This window comes from Hyperolius riggenbachi, chromosome 1 (assembly GCF_040937935.1).
Source record: "Hyperolius riggenbachi isolate aHypRig1 chromosome 1, aHypRig1.pri, whole genome shotgun sequence".
Classification (NCBI taxonomy): Eukaryota; Metazoa; Chordata; class Amphibia; order Anura; family Hyperoliidae; genus Hyperolius; species Hyperolius riggenbachi.
In genome coordinates, this window is record NC_090646.1 from 653933103 (window position 1) to 653955623 (window position 22521).

A 22521-nucleotide genomic window follows, 5' to 3' on the forward strand; every position below is an offset into this window, starting at 1 on the left:
GTAACACTGAGTTATCCATGGTACAGGGTGGAATTACAGGAACTTCAATTTCACACAAAAGGAGCTCTGAATCACTCGCTGAATCAGCCAAAGGTGCTGAAGCAGGCGAGTCCTCAGGAACTGAGGAAGTGGAACAATCTCCACTTAACAGTGTGTCTTCCCTGGTATCAACTGATTGAATCGCATAAAAATCGTCCAGAATCATTCTCCACACATCGATCAATGGAGCCACAAAGTCATACCCACACACACCAGTTTTTATTAGGTTATAGGCAGACTTAATGCATGCATTCAATACTAATTCACTTTTTGCACTGTAAAACTGACAAAATGAACTTGCATCTTTCTTCCATTCATAGACCAGGGCTTCCATCTCTCCTTTCTCAAATGGAGGATCCCATGCATATTTAACAGCTGAGCATTCCGGCTGATCATAGTTTGCAAATGTGTTAGTGGCAGAAACATACATTGGGTTATTTAGCAGGTGATTGGCCGATTTCTTATTCCTAAGGATCTCCAATACCTGTAGCAAGTGTTGAACTGTAGTGTATGCAAATTTCCCTTGCTGCACGAATAAATTGATCTGTTCAATACTCTGTAATATATCTTCATAATCATATTCAGATAATTCATTTAAACAAGAACTTTTATTTTCCCTGGCTAGCAATGAAAGTTCATTAGTAGTTTCATAGGTCCATTTGACTCCCCTGAATGGTGACTGAATTTCAATATCTGCTACTGGCGGAGTCTCATTACAGATCTGATGCGCAGTCGCCAAGGGCAACGACTCCGCTGATTGTAACGCTTTTCTTTTGGAGCGTTTACGTTTGGCTTTAGACCCTGCTGCCTTAGCAGAAGAAAAGTTATCAGAACAATTATCTGCTTGCTGATTATTTTTGTAGGCAGTAGAAGGAGCAGCTGATTGACAAGCTGCCAGGAGCTTATCAAAAGGGCTAGGCAAATCGGTTTTGCGCAGCCAGTTATGGATCACAAACGCTAGAAATTCCAGTGGTCTTTCTTTTAAATTGGTATGATCCAAGACATCGTAGGCCCACTGAAACAATCTTCCCTTAAATAAAACATAAACTAGCTGGGGGGCCCACGTTGAAACAGGAGTAGCCTGGAGCTCGGGATTGGCCAGGAACCTGGTACATTCAGAAAAAAACTCATTTTCTGTTTCAGAATTGAGCTTCTCAAATTTCTTAAAGGAACAGGAATCATAACAAACAGTGTCATTTTTGCTGGAAACCCCCCCCCCCCCACAATGGGAATTGGTAATGGGGCTACCATAATGTTAAGCTTGGAGGTGTAATCTCCACAGTCAGCATACAACACATAAGCTGACGTGAAGGAGGTACACACACCAGCACAAGGGATCAGGATATCCCCAGTTTAGTGGAGGAGAGGACTGACTCCAATAGGAGATTGTGGTGCACAGAGCCGGTGCAGATCCGAATAGCCACAAACACTTTCGTAATAACGTCTCAGCGCAAAGTAGCGCTGAGCGCATAAACCAGGACTGAGGAGATCAGGACAGGTAGACAGAATGAACGCTTGCTAGCTAGCGATTACTTAGCGACAGCAAGCGTCCAAAACCAGACAGACTGGAATGAGGCAGCCAATGCGTTGCGGCGATGGCGTCCCTCACAAAGACAGGACAGGAGAGACAGGAAATAGCAGGATCAAGATAGATGAACGTAACACAGATAAAATACACAATAAGTATGTTTTCCTAGCGTATTACAATTACAGCTATCAATGAAACTATTCGTAACGTCTGACTAACATATGTATATATCGGCAATGAACCGATATATGACATAAGCAGGAACTCTGTCTAAGACTGGAGCAATACAGGGAACAGGACTCAGAAGGATTCGCTATCTCTTCGCAGAGATGAACGCAATCCACAAACAGGACCAGGAACAGGATAACTAGCTCAGCGTGCTGGAACGCTGACTAACGGAACACAGGATATAAACAGTTCGTGTACGTATATATCAGCGACACTGATATATCAACGTAACACGGATACAAGGAAAATAACAAAATGCGCAAGTATGCGTATATATTGGCGATGAACCAATATATGACACAAGACAAGCAAGTAACAACTTCTAGAACAAGAGCAGAACTAGGAGGACTCGCTGACCCCTTCGCAGGAGTCAGCGCAGTCCACACGGACCAGGAACGAGGTGGGGCACGAGCAGAGTAACAGATAGAGTCTGAGACTATGGTAGCCCATGAGACATTGCAGGAAGCAGTTCTTTATACTGAGGTCATCCAATGGGAGCAGACCTGCAGATTCCCACACAAGTGAATGGTAATTAATCACAGGCTGATAGCAGGAAAAGGCAGACAATGATATGCAGCCTGCAGGAAAGGGACTGCCCCTCCACTGCAGCAGACAATGTTTGTTTACACAAGAGCATGTTAAACTGTCATTAATTTCAGAGTGACTGCAGATGCATACCCCCCAACCGTCCCGTTTTCGTCGGGATTCTCCCGATTTGGGGGGGCCCTCCCGCTATCCCGGGCCCCCCCTCTCGAATCCCGACGGCTGGCAGAGAATAGAGGCGGAAAAACTGATCGAGGCTCCAGCCGCGGTACTGAGGGATGCGGGAGCCCGGCTTCAATACTTCCTCCCTCCCTCTGTGAATGCCCCCTAATGTATGTCCGTGTGCCCCCCTCTCCTCCCCTCCCTATAGGCAGAGTGAGCGCAGCGGAGCGGGCAGTCGGGTCCTCTTACCGCTGGCTGATGCACGCGTACTGTCTCTGGCATCGGACTTCCATGTACTTCCTGTTTACTATGACGTCACAGGAAGCACATGGAGGTCGGATGCCAGAGACAGTACGCGTGCATCAGCCAGCGGTAAGAGGACCCGACTGCCCGCTCCGCTGCGCTCACTCTGCCTATAGGGAGGGGAGGAGAGGGGGGCACACGGACATACATTAGGGGGCATTCACAGAGGGAGGGAGGAAGTATTGAAGCCGGGCTCCCGCATCCCTCAGTACCGCGGCTGGAGCCTCGATCAGTGTTTCCGCCTCCATTCTCTGCCCAGGCGCCCCCCCCCCCCACCTAAAAGTGGCACCCTCCTCCCCACCCACGGTGACGGGCATTCTCCCCCCCCTCCACTGACAACCCCCCTAATTAATCACATAAGGGGACACTGGGGGCACATTAGGAGGGAGGGAGGGAGAAGCTTAATAGCGTCTATGCGGCATCCATGCCGCATACGCATCCCCGGGCTGGTGCCTCGATCGGGTTTTCTTTTCCCCCCCTCGGCCACCCTCCTCCCCCTCCCACTGGCACCCTCCCTTTCGGGAGTAATTAATTAAAATGTTTTAATAAAAAATAAATTTAAAAAAATAAAATAAATTAGTGGGCGTGACTAGGGGGTTGGGGGCGTGGCCAGGGGCGTGGCCTAAGTGTCCCGCTTTCGACACTTAAAATGTTGGGAGGTATGCAGATGGAATCAGCAACTAGTTTAAGTGCAAACCAAACTATGCAAGAAAATGCATGTAATGACATCAGAACTGCTTGGGTTACAATACCACTGCAGCCAGCAGTAAACGCTGCAGACATGATCATAACACAGCCATGCAGTGTGTATCTGTAGTGAATATCAGGCAGTCATGCAGTGTGTATGTGTAGTGAATATCAGACAACCATGCAGTGTGTATCTGTAGTGAATATCAGGCAGTCATGCACTGTGTACCTGAAGTAAATATCAGGCAGCAATGCAGTGTATTCTAGCAGTAAGTATCATGCCTTAATGCAGTTTGCCTCTGTAATGATTTTCAGACAGTTATGTGGTGTGTATCTGTAGTGAATATCAGGCAGTCATGCAGTGTGTATCTGCAGTGAATATCAGGCAGTCATGCAATGTGTATCTGTAGTGAAATTCAGACAGCCATGCAGTGGGTATCTGTTGTAAATATCAGGCAGCCCTGCAGTGTGTATTTGTAGTGAATATCAGGCAGTCATGCAGTGTGTATCTGTAGTAAATATCAGGCAGGAATGCAGTGTGTATCTGTAGTGAATATCAGGCAATCATGCAGTGTGTATCTGTAGTGAATATCAGGCAGTCTTACAGTGTGTATCTGTAGTGAATATCAGGCAGTAATGCAGTGTGTACCTGCAGAGAATATCAGGCAGTCTTACAGTGTGTATCTGTAGTGAATATCAGGCAGTCTTGCAGTGTGTATCTGTAGTGCATATCAGGCAGTCATGCAGTGTGTATCTGTAGTGAATATCAGGCAGTCATGCAGTGTGTATCTGTAGTGAATACCAGGGAGGCATGCAGTGTGTATCTGTAGTGAATATCAGGCACTCTTGCAGTGTGTATCTGTAGTGAATATCAGGCAGTCATGCAGTGTGTATCTGTAGTGAATATCAGGCACTCTTGCAGTGTGTATCTGTAGTGAATATCAGGCAGCCATGCAGTGTGTATCTGTAGTGAATATCAGGCAGTCATGCAGTGTGTATCTGTACTGAATATATGACAGTCATGCAGTGTGTATCTGTAGTGCATATCAGGCAGTCATGCAGTGTGTATATGTAATGAATATCAGGCAGTCATGCAGTGTGTGTATATGTAGTGAATATCAGGCAGTCATGCAGGTGCATCTGTAGTGAATATCATGCAGTCGTGCAGTGTGTATCTGTAGTGCATGTCAGGCAGTCATGCAGTGTGTATCTGTAGTGAATATCAGGCAGTCATGCAGTGTGTATCTGTAGTGAATATCAGGCAGTCATGCAGTGTGTATCTGTAGTGATTACCAGGCAGTCATGCAGTGTGTATCTGTAGTGAATATCAGGCAGTCCTGCAGTGTGTATATGTAGTGAATATCAGGCAGGCATGCAGTGTGTATCTGTAGTGAATATCAGGCAGTCATGCAGTGTGTATCTGTAGTGAATATCAGGCAGTCATGCAGTGTGTATATGTAGTAAATATCAGGCAGTCATGCAGCGTGTATCTGTAGTGAATATCAGGCATTAATGCAGTGTGTACCTGCAGAGAATATCAGGCAGTCAGTATAGGTAGGTAGGCATAGGTGGGTGTCCCAGTAGTTAGCTAGGCATAGGTAGGAGACCCAGTATAGGTAGGTAGGCATAGGTAGGTTTCCCAGTAGTTAGCTAGGCATAGGTAGGAGACCCAGTATAGGTAGGTAGGCATAGGTAGGTGTCCCAGTAGTTAGCTAGGCATAGGTAGGTGTCCCAGTAGTTAGCCAGGCATAGGTAGGAGTCCCAGTATAGGTAGGTAGGCATAGGTAGAAGTCCCAGTATAGGTAGGTAGGCATAGGTAGGTGCCTCAGTAGTTAGCTAGACATAGGTAGGAGACCCAGTAGTTATCTAGGCATAGGTAGGTGTCCCAGTAGTTAGCTAGGCATAGGTAGGAGTCCCAGTATAGGTAGGTAGGCATAGGTAGAAGTCCCAGTATGGGTAGGTAGGCATAGGTAGGTGCCTCAGTAGTTAGCTAGACATAGGTAGGAGACCCAGTAGTTAGCTAGGCATAGGTAGGTAGGCATAGGTAGGTCTCCTAGTATAGGTAGGTAGGTGTCCCCGTATAGGTAAGTAGGTGCCCCAGTAGTTAGGTAGGCATAGGTAGGTGTCCCAGTATAGATAGTTAGGCAGGGCCTGGCTGGCACAGTAATAACAATTACCAAGGTCCAGCTGCAACAGATAGGGCTGTATATTTCAGTGAGCAACACACACACACACACACACAAAAAAAACACATCAGGAAAACATTAGAGCTCTCAAAAGAGCTGTTGAGGGGTGCTATTTTAGCAATAACAATCAGCCAGGAGCAAGCCAAGAGCCTAACTAATATTTCCCTAGGAGAACAAGTCTGCAGAAGCTGTCCCTAGTCTGTCTCTAGCAGGCACACTAGTGAGGCTAATGGCCGCCGCAGCCTGCCTTATATAAGGGGGGTGGGGCTCCAGGGCTTAGTGTAGCCTGAATGGCTACAATGTGCCTGCTGACTGTGATGCAGAGGGTCAAAGTTGACCCTCATAGTGCATTATGGGGCGAATCGAACTTCCGCAAAAGTTTGCTTGGTCCAGGCGAACGCGAACCCCCAAAGTTCGCCTGGAACCGTTCGCTACATCTCTACCTGTAATAAATAATATCAAATCCTTTAGTACATATCTATAGTAAATATCAGGCTGCATTACAGTGAGTATCTGCAGTAAACATCCTGCACACATACAGCATGTATATGAATTAAATACCAAGCAGTCATGCAGTCTTTATAAATAGTGTATGACATTCCCCTGTGCATTGTGTATATGTAGCGAGTTTGATGCACTTTTGCAGTATTTTCTTATACATGAAATCATATGCATAATATTTGTCAGTCATAGAGTATGTATTTATTATAGGTATCTTATGTATTGCATATCTGTTGTGAACACCACACTATTATGTAGTATTTTCCTTTAGTGAATATCAGACAGTTATGCAGTGTATATCTGTATCAGGCAGTCATGCAGTGTGTATCTATAGTAAATATCTGTGCTGTGAATGTAGTCTATGTAAGTAGCATATATTACGCACAGGCAGTCACGCAGTGTGCATCCGTAGTGAATATCAGGCAGTCACGCAGTGTGCATCCGTAGTGAATATCAGGCAGTCATGCAGTGCGTATCTGTAGTGAATATCAGGCAGTCATGCAGTGTGTATCTGTAGTGAATATCAGGCAGTCATGCAGTGTGTATATGTAGTGAATATCAGGCAGTCATGCAGTGTGTATCTGTAGTGAATATCAGGCAGTCATGCAATATGTATTTGTAGTGAATATCAGGCAGTCATGCAGTGTGTATCTGTAGTGAATATCAGGCAGTCATGCAGTGTGTATCTGTAGTAAATATCAGGCAGTCATGCAGTGTGTTTCTGTAGTAAATAGCATGCAGTCATGCAGTGTTTATCTGTAGTAAATATCAGACCAGACATGCAGTATGTATCTGAAGTACGTATGAGGCAGTCATAGAATGTGAATCTGCTATATGTACTTAGCAGTCATGCAGTGTGTATCTGTAGTGATTACCAGGCAGATTTGCAGTGCATTTCTGAACTGAATATAGGCATATTGTATCTGATGTAAATATCTAGCAGTCGTGCAGTTTATATCTGTAGTGAATATCAGACAGTCATGCAGTGTGTATCTGTAGTATCAGGCAGTCATGCAGTGTGTATATGTTGTATCAGGCAGTCATGCAGTGTGTATCTGTAGTGAATATCATGCAGTCATGCAGTGTGTATCTGTAGTAAATATCAGGGATCCATGCAGTGTGTATCCTTATTATAGAGCAGGTGGTTATGCAGTCTTTATGTACAGTGCATATTAGTTACTCATGCTTTCCGGATTGGTACTAAATGCCATGTAGTATGGGAGTATTTACCTATACAGGATACCAGATATTTATAGTTTTTCATTCACACAGTATATATTTATATTCAATATGAGATGGTTGATTATTGTGTATTTGTTGTGAAAACTAGGCTGTTATGCAATATTTTTATAGTGAATATCAGACAGTTATAAAGTGTGCATCTGTAATAAATAACTAGCAGTGAGTATCTGTATAAAGTATCAGTCTATCATGCAGTGCATATCTCAAGTGAGTATCAGGCAGTCATAATGTGCATATCTGTATTGAATGTAAAACAGTCATATAGTGTATATCTTTAGAAAATATCAGGCAGTCATGCAGTATGCATTTGTAGTGAGTATCAGGCAGTCATGCAGTGTGTATCTGTAGTGAATATCAGGCAGTCATGCAGTGTGTATCTGTATGGAATATCAGGCCGGCATGCAGTGTGTATCTGTAGTGAGTATCGGGTAGTAATGGCGTGGATATCTGTACTGAATATCAGGCAGTCAAGCACTGAGTATATGTTATGATTATGTAAAATGTATGCAGTGTGCACTGTGCATCAGTAATAAATATCCAATGCTCATGAAATGTTTATCTGCATTAAATTTCAGGCACCTATGCATTGTGTATCTATAGTGAACATCAGGCAGTCATGCAGTACAGTATCAGGCAGTCATGCAGTGTGTATCTCTAGTGAGTATCAGGCATACAAGCAGTGTATTTGCAGTGAATATCAGGCAGTCATGCAGTGTGTATCTGTTGTATCAGGCAGTCATACAGTGTGTATCTTTAGTGAGTGTCACAATAATGCAGTGTGTATCTGTAGTGAGTATTAAGGTAGTCATGCAGTGTGTATCTGTAGTGAATATCAGGCAGTCATGCAGTGTGTATCTGTAGTGAGTATTAGGCAGTCATGCAGTGTGTATTTCTAGCAAGTATTAGGCAATCATGCAATGTGTATATGCTGTGATTATATGGCATATATGCAGTGTGTATCAATAATGATTATCAAGCAATCAAACAGTTTTCATCTGCATTAAATTTCAGGCACTCATGCATTGTGGATCTGTAGTAAATATAAAGCAGTATTGCAGTATTTTCCTACACAGAATATTACATATGTGATATTTGTCAGTGTCACAATATAGATAGATATTTAATATGAGATTGCTGTTTATTGTGCATCTGTTTTAAACACCAGGTTGTTATACAGTAACAGACGATAATGCAGTATGTATCTGTAATAAGTTTCAGGCAGTCATGCAGTATGTATCTGTAACAAGTTTCAGGCAGTCATGCAGTGTGTATCTGTAGTTAATATCAGGCAGTCATGCAGTGTGTATCTGTATGGAATATCAGGCAGTCATGCAGTGTGTATCTGTAGTTAATATCAGGCAGTCATGCAGTGTGTATCTGTATGGAATATCAGGCAGTCATGCAGTGTGTATCTGTAGTTAATATCAGGTAGTCATGCAGTGTGTATCTGTATGGAATATCAGGCAGTCATGCAGTGTGTATCTGTATGGAATATCAGGCAGTCATGCAGTGTGTATGTGTAGTGAGTTTCAGGCAGTCATGCAGTGTGAATTCGTATTGAATATCAGGCAGTCATGCAGGGTGTATCAGTAGTGAATTGAACACGATCATACAGTGTATATCTTTTATGAATATTAAGCACTCATGCATTGTATTACTATAGTGAATATCAAGCACTCAAGCAGTTTGCATCTGTAGTGAGTATTAAGCAGAAATGCAGTGTTACTGTTGTGAATATCAGGCAGTCATGCAGTGTGTATCTGTAGTGAATATCAGGCAGTCATGCAGTGTGTATCTGTAGTAAATACAGTATCAGGCAGTCATGAAGTGTGTACCTGTAGTGAATATCAGGCAGTCATGCAGTGTGTATCCGTAGTAAATGTCAGGCAGTCATGCAGTGTATCTGTAGTAAATACAGTATCAGGCAGTCATGAAGTGTGTACCTGTAGTGAATATCAGGCAGTCATGCAGTGTGTATCTGTAGTTAATATCAGGCAGTCATGCAGTGTGTATCTGAAGTAAATACAGTATCAGGCAGTCATGCAGTGTGTATTTGTAGTGAATATCAGGCAGTCATGCAGTGTGTATCCGTAGTAAATATCAGGCAGGCATGCAGTGTGTATCTTTAGTAAATATCAGGCAGCCATGCAGTGTGTATGTGTAGTGAATATCAAGCAGTCACGCAGTTAAGTATCCGGCAGAAGTGCAGTGTGTATCTGTAGTAATTATCAGGCAGCCATGCAGTGTGAATCAGGAAGTCATGCAGTGTGTATCTGTTGTGAGTATCAGGCAGTCATGCAGTGTATATTCTTACTGAATATCAGGCAGTCATGCAGTTTTTATCTGTAGTATGTACAGTATCAGCCAGTCATACAGTGTGCATCTGTAATGAATATCAGGCAGTTATGCTGTTGCTGTGTGTATCTGTAGTGAATATCAGACTGATATTCACTACAGATACACACTGCATAACTGCCTGATATTCATTACAGATACACACTGCATAACTGTCTAATATTCACTACAGATGCACACTGCATAGCTGTCTGATATTCACTACAGATACACACTGCATAGCTGACAGCTATGCAGTGTGCATCTGTAGTGAATAGCAGACAGTTATGCAGTGTGTATCTGTAATGAATATCAGGCAGTTATGCAGTGTGTATCTGTAGTGAATACCAGGCAGTCATGATGTGTATATCTGTAGTGAGTATTAGGCAGTTATGCAGTGTGTATTAGTAGTGCTCAGGCAGTAATGCAGTGCATGTCTGAAGTGAGTATTTAGGTAGACATGCAGTGTGTATCTGTAGCTAGCATCAACCTATCACGCAGTGTGTATTTGTTGTAATTTATGTAAAATGTATGCAGTGTGTATTAATAATAGATATTAGGCAATTAAACAGTTTCTATCTGCATTAACCACCTCCCTACTAAGAGTTTTTTCCCTTCTGGACCAGAGCAATTTTCATCTGCCAGCGCTCCTCCTATTCATTCGCCAATAACTTTATAGCTACTTATCACAACATAATTATCTAGATCTTTATTTTTCTTCGCCATCAATTAGGGTTTCTTTGGGTGGGACATTTTGCTAAAAATCATTTTATTCTTAATGCATTATAACAGGCATAATAAGACCATATAAAATGCAATGTGCATGCATAATAAGAATTCGACCATTATAGTTTAAAAAGAAAAATGTGCTGCTGTGGATAAAAGCCACAAATTTAATTTGACCATTTGTCCCAGTTATTACACCTTTTAAAGTATGGCCCTAGTACAATGTATGGCAACAATATTTTATTTGGACATAAAGGTGCATTTTTTTTCTGTTTAGTGTCTGTCACTAATTACAAGCCCATATTTGCAAAAAAATAACAGTAATATATACTCAAGACATACATATTAAAAAGTTCAGTCCCTAAGGTAACTATTTATGTATTTTTAAATGTCTTTTTTCTTATATATTCCTTTTTGTTTTTCATTTTGGGTAACTGTGGGAGATTGCGGGAGATAAGGGGTTTGTTTTTATAGGAATTCTATGGATATTTTATAAATTAGGGTGTGTATGTTTAATTTTACTATTTGGCCACTAGATGTCCCTACCCACTTGTGTATGTGTGTATGTGTAATGTTCTCTATATTTACGCCCCTGTGCAGGAACTAAAGTCCAGTGGGTCGTAGATATACTGCGTGGACAGTGTAAGCGGTTAAATTGCAGGTACTAATGCATGTATATGTAGTGAATATAATGCAGGATTGCAATATTTACCTACACAGAATATTAGATTTGTAATACTTGTCAGTTTCCCAATATGGATTAATGTTAAATATAAGATTGTTGCTCATTGTGTATTTGTTTGAAACACCAGAATGTTATACAGTAGCAGACAATAATGCACTGTGTATCTATAGTGAATATCAGGCAGCCATGCAGTGTGTATCTGTAGTGAATATCAGGCAGTCATGCAGTGTGTATCTGTAGTGAATATCAGGCATTCATGCAGTGTGTGTGTATAGTGAATATCAGGCAGTCAAGCAGTGTGTATCCTTAGCTAATATCAGGTAGTGATGAAGTGTATATCTGTAGTGAATATCAGGCAGTAAGGCAGTGTGTATCTGTAGTGAATATCAGACAGTCATGCAGTGTGTATCTGTAGTGAATATCAGACAGTCATGCAGTGTGTATCTGTAGTGAATATCAGACAGTCATGCAGTGTGTATCTGTAGTGAATATCAGGCAGTCATGCAGTGTGTACCCTTAGCTAATATCAGGTAGTGATGCAGTGTATATCTGTAGTGAATATTAGGCAGCCATGCAGTGTGTCTCTATAGTGAATATCAGGCAGTCATGCAGTGTGTATCTGTATGGAATATCAGGCAGGCGTGCAGTGTGTACTCTTAGCTAATATCAGGTAGTGATGCAGTGTATATCTGTAGCGAATATTAGGCAGCCATGCAGTGTGTCTCTATAGTGAATATCAGGCAGTCATGCAGTGTGTATCTGTAGTTCATATCAGGTAGTCATGCAGTGTGTATCAGGTAGTCATTAGTGATGCTCATTCGGATTCCGCGGAAATGCAATTTCCGAAATTTCCGATCGGAAATTGCATTTTTGCATCGCAATGCGGAAATCGGTAATGCAAGTGCGATAGGCGGATTTCAGCCGGAAATCGCGGACATTTTCGCCGGAAATCGCGGAAATTCCACCCGACTTTAACATCGACTTTCTCAAAAACTATAAGGTCTTTTTGAAAACTTTTTAGCATCCTGTTCACCAGATTCTGTTTAATAAACCCTGAAAAGGTGTTTCTAGCACTTACGGGGGCGTTGCTATTAACCGCTAAAGTCGGCGGATTTTTACTGTAATGTAAAATGCAGAAAATCTGCATCTGCCTATTTTCTGCATTTTACATTACAGTAAAAATCCGCCGACTTTAGCGGTTAATAGCAAAGCCCCCATAAGTGCTAGAAACACCAACTTTTTAGGGTTTATTTAACAAGATCTTCTGAACAAGATGCAAAAAAAAAGTTTTCAAAAAGACATTATAGTTTTTGGGAAAATTGATGTTAAAGTCGGGCGGAATTTTCACGATTTCCGGCGGAAATTCCGCATCGGAATGCGGAAATTGGCAGCGGAAAGCGGAATCGGTAATTGGCAATGGCAGAATGCGGATTTCCTGCGGAATCGGAAATTGGCATTCCGACCATCCCTAGTAGTCATGCAGTGTGTATCTGTAGTGCATATCAGGCAGTAAGGCAGTGTGTATCTGTAGTGCATATCAGGCAGTCAGGCAGTGTGTATCTGTAGTGCATATCAGGCAGTCATGCAGTGTGTATCTGTAGTGCATGTCAGGCAGTCATGCAGTGTGTATCTCTGGTGAATATCAGGCAGTCATGCAGCGTATATCGGTAGTAAATATAAGGGCACCAAACAGTGTTTATGTTTTGCAGTCTTGCAGTGCATGACTGTAGTGAATATCAAACAACAATTCAGTTTCTATCTGTAATAAGTACCAGGCAGTCATACAGTGTGTATCTGTTGTGAGTATCAGGCAGTCATGCAGCCTGAATTTGTATTAAGTATCAGACAGTCATGCAGTGTGTATTCATATTGAAAATGATTCAGTAATGCAATATGTATTTATATTGAATATATCAGGCAGTCATGCAGTCTGTATCTGTCGTAAATATCAGGCAATCATGCAGTGTATATCTGTAGTGAATATCAGGCAGTCATGCAGCGAGTATCTGTAGTGAATATCAGGCAGTCATGCAGTGTGTAGCTGCAGTTATTATCAGGCAGACATGCAGTGGGTATCTGTAGTGAATATCAGGCAGTCATGCAGTGTGTCTCTGTAGTGAATATCAGGCAGTCATGCAGTGAGTATCTGTAGTGAATATCAGGCAGTCATGCAGTGTGTAGCTGCAGTTATTATCAGGCAGACATGCAGTGGGTATCTGTAGTGAATATCAGGCAGTCATGCAGTGTGTCTCTGTAGTGAATATCAGGCAGTCATGCAGTGTGTAGCTGCAGTTATTATCAGGCAGACATGCAGTGTATATCTGTAGTGAATATCAGGCAGCCATGCAGTGTGTATCTGTATGAAATATCAGGCAGTCATGCAGTGTGTCCAGGGCCGGTCCTAGACTTTTTGCCGCCTGAGGGAAAAATGATTGCTGTCCCCCTTGGGGGGGACCGCCGCCGCCGAGCTGGAGGGGTAGCGGGCAGGGCAGGGGTATTGGGCCTAGCGGCGGGGAGGGGAGTTGGACCCCCCCCCCTCCCTCGCCTGGGTCCCCCATCCTCCGCTCCCCTCCAGCCTTAAATAGATACGAAGCGCAACTCGTAAGAGGCAGTGGGCGAGGAGAACTCACCTCTTCCTCGCTCTATCCAGCGTGCGCTCCACTGACGTCCCTTCCTGCAGCGCCGTCCACTTACAATACAGTGGGCGGCGTTGCAGGAAGTGACGTCAGTGGAGCGCACGCTGGATCGAGGAAGAGGTGAGTCCTCCTCGCCCACTGCCTCTTCCGAGTTGCGCTTCTTATCTATTTAAGGCTGGAGGGGAGCGGAGGACGGGGGACTCAGGCGAGGGAGGGGGGGGGGGTCCGACCCCCCTCCCCGCCGCTAGGCCCAATACCACCGTCCTGCCCGCTACCTCTCCAGCTGGGCGGCCGGCTCCCCGCACCCACCGATGGGCGGATGCCGCCCCTAGAAATTTGCCGCCTGAGGCAAAAGTTTCACCCCGCCTCATGAGCGGGCCGGCCCTGAGTGTGTCTCTGTAGTGAATATCAGACAGTCATGTAGTGTGTTTCTGTAGTGAATATCAGGCAGTCATGCAGTGTGTATCTGTAGTGAATATCAGGCAGTCATGCAGTGTGTCTCTGTAGTGAATATCAGACAGTCATGTAGTGTGTTTCTGTAGTGAATATCAGGCAGTCATGCAGTGTATATCTGTAGTGAATATCAGGCAGCTATGCAGTGTGTATCTGTAGAGAATATCAGGCAGTCATGTAGTGTGTTTCTGTAGTGAATATCAGGCAGTCATGCAGTGTGTCTCTGTAGTGAATATCAGACAGTCATGTAGTGTGTTTCTGTAGTGAATATCAGGCAGTCATGCAGTGTATATCTGTAGTGAATATCAGGCAGCTATGCAGTGTGTATCTGTAGAGAATATCAGGCAGTCATGTAGTGTGTTTCTGTAGTGAATATCAGGCAGTCATGGAGTGTGTATCTGTAGTGAATATCAGGCAGTTATGCAGTGTGTATCTGTATGGAATATCAGGCAGGCGTGCAGTGTGTCTCTGTAGTAATCATCAGGCAGTTATGCAGTGTGTATCTGTATGGAATATCAGGCAGGCGTGCAGTGTGTATCTGTAGTGAATATTATGTAGCCCTCTAGTGTGTATCTGCACTGCATATTAGGCAGGCATGCATTGTGTATCTGTAATATATTTTTGTGGTGTACTTTCTTTTCCGTTCGTACTGTATTGTCACCAGTTAGGTGTTACCGTACATAGTAGTGATTTTTAATATATATGTTACATCAATTTTGCACACCATTACACTATCCTATCTGCCGGGTAATCCTCATACATTTTTACTGCCTTCTGTACCAACCTTCTATTTAACACAGTAATACACTTCCCTGTGTTACTAAAGGTGAATAATATCACTAATTCCTGAAGGCTGATGTCCGTTTGCAGTTCCACCATCCAGCTGGGGGACATAACATAATTCAGAGCAGAGGAAAAAGAAGCGGAATGGTCCTGTGACAACCAGACCAGTCAATGGTCTTTATAAGCGCTCTTTTCCACAGGCAGTTGATAGGCAGTGAAATGCCTCTCAAACTCTCACAACTGCTTGCTGCTGCCTGGTAACTGCTCACGGGAGCCTGGTAACTGCTTACTGCTGCCTGGCAATTGCTTGCTGAGCACACAGTTCAACTGCCCATGGCAAAGGGGCCTAAGGCCAGTTTGAGTAATAAGACCCTCATGAGAAATATACGTGTTATTATATAGGCCGTGCACCCGATGGTGCCCACTCTCCATCCAGACACCCTTTCACTGCCACCAACGATAAGTATCATCCTATGGGGTTGATTCACTGTACCGTGCTGTGTGTTTAGTGCGCAATGTGATGTGCGCACGTTTACGTGTGTAAAGGTTTGCGCTCGCTCGCTAACAAAGGTCTTAAAGGGTCAGGTCAGGTCAGGTGTTAACTGCCACTTTAACAAGCAAAGACCTTTGTTAGCGAGCGAGCGCAAACCTTTATACACGAAAACATGTGTGCGTCACTTTGTGCACTAAACGCATAGCGCAACCATGCTATGTGTTAGCACAGTATAGTGAATCACCCCCCCCTATGTATGAATTTGTATTTACACTGGATATCAGAATCACTGTGTTTTGTTGGCAATATAAACACTCTATATAGTGCCAAGCAATTCTGGATCTTGTTGTTGTGCTTAGCACCCTGGACTGCATGCTTTGAGCACATAAGAATGTTGTATCAACCTGGTTGACATCTCTCAGCTCTATGTACTATTTTTCCTGTGGGCCTGCCCATACCTTTTGTTGTAGAAATATAAGTGTATAAAGAGGTTTATTGCATATTAAAACATTTTTTTCTCAATGCATGCACCTCTCTACTTCAAAAAGTCAAGAATTTTTCAGAAACATGTTTTTAAACTTGTTAGTGCTTAGCATGGGTAGCACAGAGGCGCCCACGAGAGTGGTTGCGACTGTGCTTAGATGCAACATGGTGCGTTTTTTTTTACTTCTTGGTAACCGCCTTGTGTCTCAAACCCTAATACAAGAGGGTTACAAATGCTGCCGCTCAGGGGTCAGCAGATGCCCGATAAGCACATAGTTCGGCCGTCTGTCTGAAAGAGACGGTGTCTTGACAGTTCTATTTCACATAGATGTATTGTACAGTAGTCATTTTACTACACTGACAATGATTTCTAATGATTGCAACTGTGTTGTGTTCCAGGAGAAAAAATAAAAAATAAACACATATATGAGTAGATAAACTTACATAACAACTTCTACTTACATAACATATGTATTGTACTGTCCAGGTTTTTGTATTTATTAAATAAACAGAAAACTTCCCCTGGCATTTTCCATCTTTACTGCCTTTTACTGAAGCCAATCCTGATGTTATTTCCTCGCTTATTTTTTTTCTCCTAGAAACTGCATTGTCATATCTAGCTTGCTTTGTAAACACTTGAGCACAGGATAGATCGGATTTCAACTGCTTTACGCTGAATTGCCCTCTGCCAACCAGTGAGGGGCAAGAATGTGGGAGGAGTGATAACAAGCTTCCTTCTAGTCAGCAATGTACGAAATAGAGCCAGGCTGACTAAGATAAGATTTATTACAGCGGAAACATTTCTGAATAGATTGGAGTGCTTGCAATGCAGGGTCAGTTTGCAGGCTGCATAATAAACATAGAGCAGTGGGTAAATGGAATTTGATTCAGTGGATGACAGCCCCGTTTCTAGGAGCGGGCAAGGCAAGTTTCCGCCTGGGGCACAGTGAGGGAGGGGCGTGCAGTGATGGAGGGCGGAGCTGCAGGCACACTAGGACTACACTGGGAGAGGGCCCAGACTGCTCCGTCCCTCTCCTTGGGCCGCTGTCAGCGCTCCCCCCCCCCCTCCACTGCAGAGTTATTGCACTGTGAACCCTCATAGAAAAAACACACCTCCTTCCAGGCTTCAAGCGAAGCTCACTTGCCACCGAGCTCCTCTATCTGCAATGCCTCTCACTACTTCCTGATTTGCGGAAGTAGTGAGCAGCACAGGAAACAAAGGAGGCAGCGGCAAATGAACTTAGTTTGGAGTCCAGAAGGAAGTGAGTTGTTTCTACAAGGCTTCTTAGTGCGATAACTGTCATGGAGGGGGGAACGTGGTGGGGGACTCAAGGAGAGCGAGGGAGAAGTTGGCATCGGTGATAAAGGAACGTCACTGTGCTTAAGGTGAGATTCACTCTGGCATTAGAAGCCAGTGTATATCATTATCGTTGCCGGGTGAGCAGCAATGGCAGCGTTCACACCAACATTTGGCCTCAGTGTTTAATAAGTGTCTTGTTAAGCAGACACTGTTTGTTGTGTCTTTTGGCTACTTCACAAGTGTCTCTTTGTGCAAAATAGACAATACCATACTGCTGCACAGCATGCAACAAATTCGATACTGCATCTATGCATGCCATTTGTGAATGGTAGTGTGAATCTATCCTTAAAGAGGAACTGTTGCGAAAATCTTACAATTTAAAACACATACAAATAAGAAGTACATTTCTGCCGGAGTAAAATGAGCCATAAATTGCTTTTCTCCTATGTTGCTGTCACTCACAGTAGGTAGAAGAAATCTGACATTACCGACAGGTTTTGGGCTACTCCATTTCTCCATAGGGCATTCTCAGTATGGCCTTTATTCTTTATAAAGACATTCCCTGAAAAAATCTTTACACAATGATGCTGGCCAGCCTCCCTGCTCACCGTACACTTGGATGGAGCAACTGACATTCATCAAGGAAACCCTGAGAACCCCCTATGAGAAGATGGGCTAATCCAGAATCAGTCGGTAATGTCAGATTTCTACTACTTACTGTAAGTGACAGCAACATCGGAGAAAAGTCATTTATGGCTCATTTTACTCTAGGAAAAATTTACTTCTTATTTGTATATGTTTACATGTATTTTAAAATGGCGACAGAGATCCTTTAAGTGGGAATCAAAATTAATATTAGATGCTTATTAGATGCTGACCTCAGTAGAGGGCAACCTCCGGATAGTCCAGAGGCTTCCCTGATTGTCTTGTGGCCTCCAGTGCTGAGTCCCAAGGGTTAGTCGATTATATGCTTTCATGGACACACCTCTATTCATGTATCACACAGCCCCTGTGCCTGATGCAAAGTAATTAATATTTAATAGCATAAATGCCTTCCTGACCCCTAACTTTAACCTCACTCCCAACATCAAGTCCTTCTTGACCTCTAACCTTAAGCTCTCTACAAGTGAAACCCCATGCCTAATCTGCCTGCCCCTGGGGTGGTTTGTAGCATTTTCATAGTCATTTAATCCATCTCTGAGGCGCTACACCTGCTATTGCCGAAATTCTGTTTTGTCCCCACTTTTATTGCCTGATGAAGCGGGCTGGGCCTGCGAAACGCGTTGCACTGTTTTTGGGGTACTGTATAATAAATGTATTGATTTATATGAAGACAGGATCTCGTGTCTGCTTTTGGGAGGCAAGCCCACCACTTCCTCCAAGAAATTTTTAAAAATTGTATTGACTTTTATCCTGCTGGCACCTCTGTTCTACATACAAATTTAATCCATCTCGCAGGCAGCTGTTTCAGGCAGCCTTGGACTCTATCAGGGCAAGCTACGGACTTATACGTCCCTGCGAATGAGAAAGTGTTTTAGACACAGATCTGCAGTTTAGTTCTGATCCCAGTTTCCCTGACATCAATGTAAAGCCTGATTTAAAAAAAAAATAGAAAGAAAAAAAAAAAAAAAAACTTTGTTGAAGCTCACACAGCACACTTCCCCACTTAACCCAGCGGCTTCTCTCATGTCCTTCACGGCGTACAGTGAATAAGATTTATAGAGGCATAAATCAAAGAGTAACTTGTTAAATGTTGAAAGTTCTGATTCCACAAATAACTACAAAGCTGAGCTGCGAGAAACACACACAGGAGATGGATGGAGAATGTCGGGTCAAACATATGAAGATTGATGATAAGGGAGCCGGAGAAAAACACTGACAACGGATGGTAAGCGGTCCCTCGGCGGGCTGCCTGTAACCCTGGGTGCCTGCATCAATCTTCTGCTGAGGCTTGCTCCCTAGTGGCCCGGAAACAACATGGTGGAACTCCGAGACTTCATGAATGGTTGGCCTCTCAGCTTATGTAGTGCGGCGGGCACACCTTCAAATCGTGGTGCAGGAGAAGACATTTGAGAGTCCCTTGGACGGCAAGAAGATCCAATCTGCCAATCCTTAAAGAAATTAATCTTGACTGTTTATCGGAAGGAGCATTGGTGAAGCTGAAAAACTTTGGACACACAATGAGAAGGCAGGACTCATTGGAGAAGAGCAAGGGGAGAGGCGATCGCTCCAATAGTGCATTAAAACGTATATTAGAAAAACACACAAAAGCTATTGCACTTACAAACTGTTTTAGTTACAGATCGCTTTGGGGGGCCTCCAGAGAGCTCTCTCGCAGCTTCTGAGCTTGCAGAGCTAGCAGGAGCGATGGACATCGGGGAGACGCAAACAGCGGGCAAATCCTCCTCTCAGCGTGCCGCCTGACGTCACTATGCATTTCTTTGGGTGACGAGGCGGCAAGACGGCGGTAGTTAAATAGGCTAAAGGGGCTGTGCTCATTTGTCAGGGAAACGCCCGGTATAGGCGTTCTCCTGTGAAGAGTCAATTAGACGATGTTGTTAACAGGTGGATACAGGTGCTACGGAGAGCTCACTGGCCACATTTAAATACAAAAATATAGAAAATATAAAAAATATATAAATTGATGAGCAACATAAAAGCTGCATGTAAAACACTATCAGTAATATGACAATATATACATATAAACCGGTAATACATAATAACCCGTTATAGTGAATAAAAATCATTATACAAATAAAAGATGATTTGAAATAGTTTTGAATAGATGTAAAAACATCAAGCTTTCTGTCATGACTAACCAAGTACATGGACGGGGCTATCTTGCCACCCGCCATCATGGGTGTCTCACCCGTACATGGTTTTCAGAACCATACAAATGGTATGCATAGCGCTGTGATAGCTAAACTCATTGGAGAAGACCCTGATGTTGGGAAAGACTAAGGGCAAAAAGGAGGAGGAGATGGCAGGAAATGAGAAGGCTAAAGATAGAAGTATGGAAGCAATGAACATGAGCTTGGACAAGCTTCGAGAGGCAGTAGAGGATAGATATGCATTGCATGCTATGGCCCATGGGGTCACAAAGAGAGGTTGGACACGACTGAAAAGCGACAACAAAGGCCATTGGTAAATACATTGTTTAGACCATTGTTTCATTGAGCACAAAGCCAAAGCAAGAGCAATGTTTTGAATTCTCCACCCCAGGAGGTGAATATTGCTAATTTGTGGGTTTAGGAAAGTCATTGAAATGTAGGCTTGAAGACTTAAAGTGATTGTTGTCCACATTTTAAAGTTACAAATGGGTCAATGGTTAGATTTAGTGGAAGCTTGCCTCCTCCAGTAGGGGTTCATTATGATTGATGTTATCTTTTGTTTGTTAAATGCTGACATGGGAGAGAAACCTGTCTACACCAGTATACACTGTGACTTATCCATACTGGGGGAAAGGAAGATCCAGCCCAAATGATCTTATAATAACATTTATGCAAAAGAGGCATGAGGAAAAATGAGCGTGAAATAGCAGTAATAGAATATTAGTAATGCTACCGATATACTACTATCCGCTATAGTAGAATATTAGTAATTTTACTGATTCTATTATCACCCTCTGCTCCCTAATTTTCACATGGACCCTCCCCTATCTGTCCCTAACCCTATCTATCCCTGACTTTCTCCTAACCCTAACCACCCCCTACTCCTTACCCTAACCACCGCCACATCCTCCTAACCATAACCACCCCCACCTCCTCCTAAGCCTAACTATCCCCACCTACTCCTAACCCTAACCACGCCCACCTCCTCCGAACCGTAACCACCCCTACCTTCTCCTAAGCATAACCACCCACTACCTACTCCTAACCCTAACCAATCCCAACTAATCCTAACCCTAACCACCCCCACTTCCCCCTAACTGTAACCACCCCGACCTGCTCCTAACTGTAACCACCCCCATTTCCTCCTAACACAGAGAGTTAAGTCCTATTTGACTTATAAGCCATTTACACTGGTAAGCAACAAAGAAAGTAAAAACATGCGACAGCTGTGATAGGGCAAATAGTACTCCACACTGTTCAATATAACAGCATATATACATTTAGGGCCCTTTTCCACTAGCAATCGCAATCACAAATCACAAACGCCAGCGATTGCGATTGCGATTTTTCATTAATTGTGTTATGCGATTGCGATTTGTGATTTTCATTTGCATTGCATTATCATTGTAAAAATCGCTCCAGCAAGCGATTGCGATTTGCGATTAGCGATTTCCAAATCGAATCACTGAAGTGGAAAATACTTCTCGTGATTTCTATGATAAAGTAACAACTCTAGCGATTTAAAAATCACTAGCGATTTGCGATTTTGCGATTCAGCAATCACAATCGCTCTAGTGGAAAAGGGCCCTCAAGGCTGGTTAGAAATGCCGATTTCACATGCCGCTAAAATTTCGATATAGATTTCCAATTTCTGTTTTCTGAGGAGTCTTTTTTTTGGTCATTTTTTTTTACATTCTCTGATGGTCAAAATACTTTAAAGTTGACTCTGGATTCTCCGACTGGTACGATGCTTCCGAGTTCTGTGATCGAGCTAAAATTACGGAGGTGGGGCTAATGCAGTTTTTCTGCAGAAATCGCATTTCTGAGTTCCGATCGAAAATGCGGAATTCAAATGAGCATCCCTATATACATTTCTTATCAAATGGATACAGTTATGCCACTACATAGCAGTTGCATAGTTATCTGGGTTGATATTAGACATACGTCCATCTAGTTCAACCAGAAAATAAGGTTCAACACCAGCCTGCTCCCTCTTACATCCTAGGTTGATCCAGAGGAAGGTGAAAACCCTTACAAGGCACGGTCCAATTAGCCCCAAAAGGGAAAAAATTCCTTCCCGACTCCAGATGGCAATCCGATAAAATCCCTGGATCAACACCACTGGGCTTTACTTAGTAATTATAGCCATGGATGTCTTTCAATGCAAGGAAAGCATCTAAGCCCCCTGTGAACACAGAGATAGAATTTGCCATAACTACATCATGTGGCAATGCATTCCACATCTTAATCACATTTACTGTAAAGAACCCTTTCTTAAATAAATGTCTAAAACGCAGATCATGTCCTCTAGTTTTCTAGTCCTCTTGATTCCTTTGTGAAAGCTTAGGGACAAAAATCTATATTGCCCTCTGACGTAT

General features: G+C 43.2%; 1 protein-coding gene and 1 long non-coding RNA gene across 24 annotated transcripts in view; one reads left to right on the forward strand and one right to left on the reverse strand.

Moving 5' to 3' along the window:
* The window catches only part of CELF4 (CUGBP Elav-like family member 4), a 1336489-nt gene that overhangs the window by 1279600 nt on the left and 34368 nt on the right, over positions 1 to 22521 (reverse strand). The gene's annotated exons all lie outside the window — the stretch shown is intronic.
* The window catches only part of LOC137531984 (uncharacterized), a 406169-nt gene that overhangs the window by 27244 nt on the left and 356404 nt on the right, over positions 1 to 22521 (forward strand). Inside the window, exon 2 of the long non-coding RNA XR_011023828.1 lies at positions 11080 to 11140. This is a non-coding gene — a long non-coding RNA (uncharacterized lncRNA). The remainder of the gene's footprint in view (positions 1 to 11079; positions 11141 to 22521) is intronic.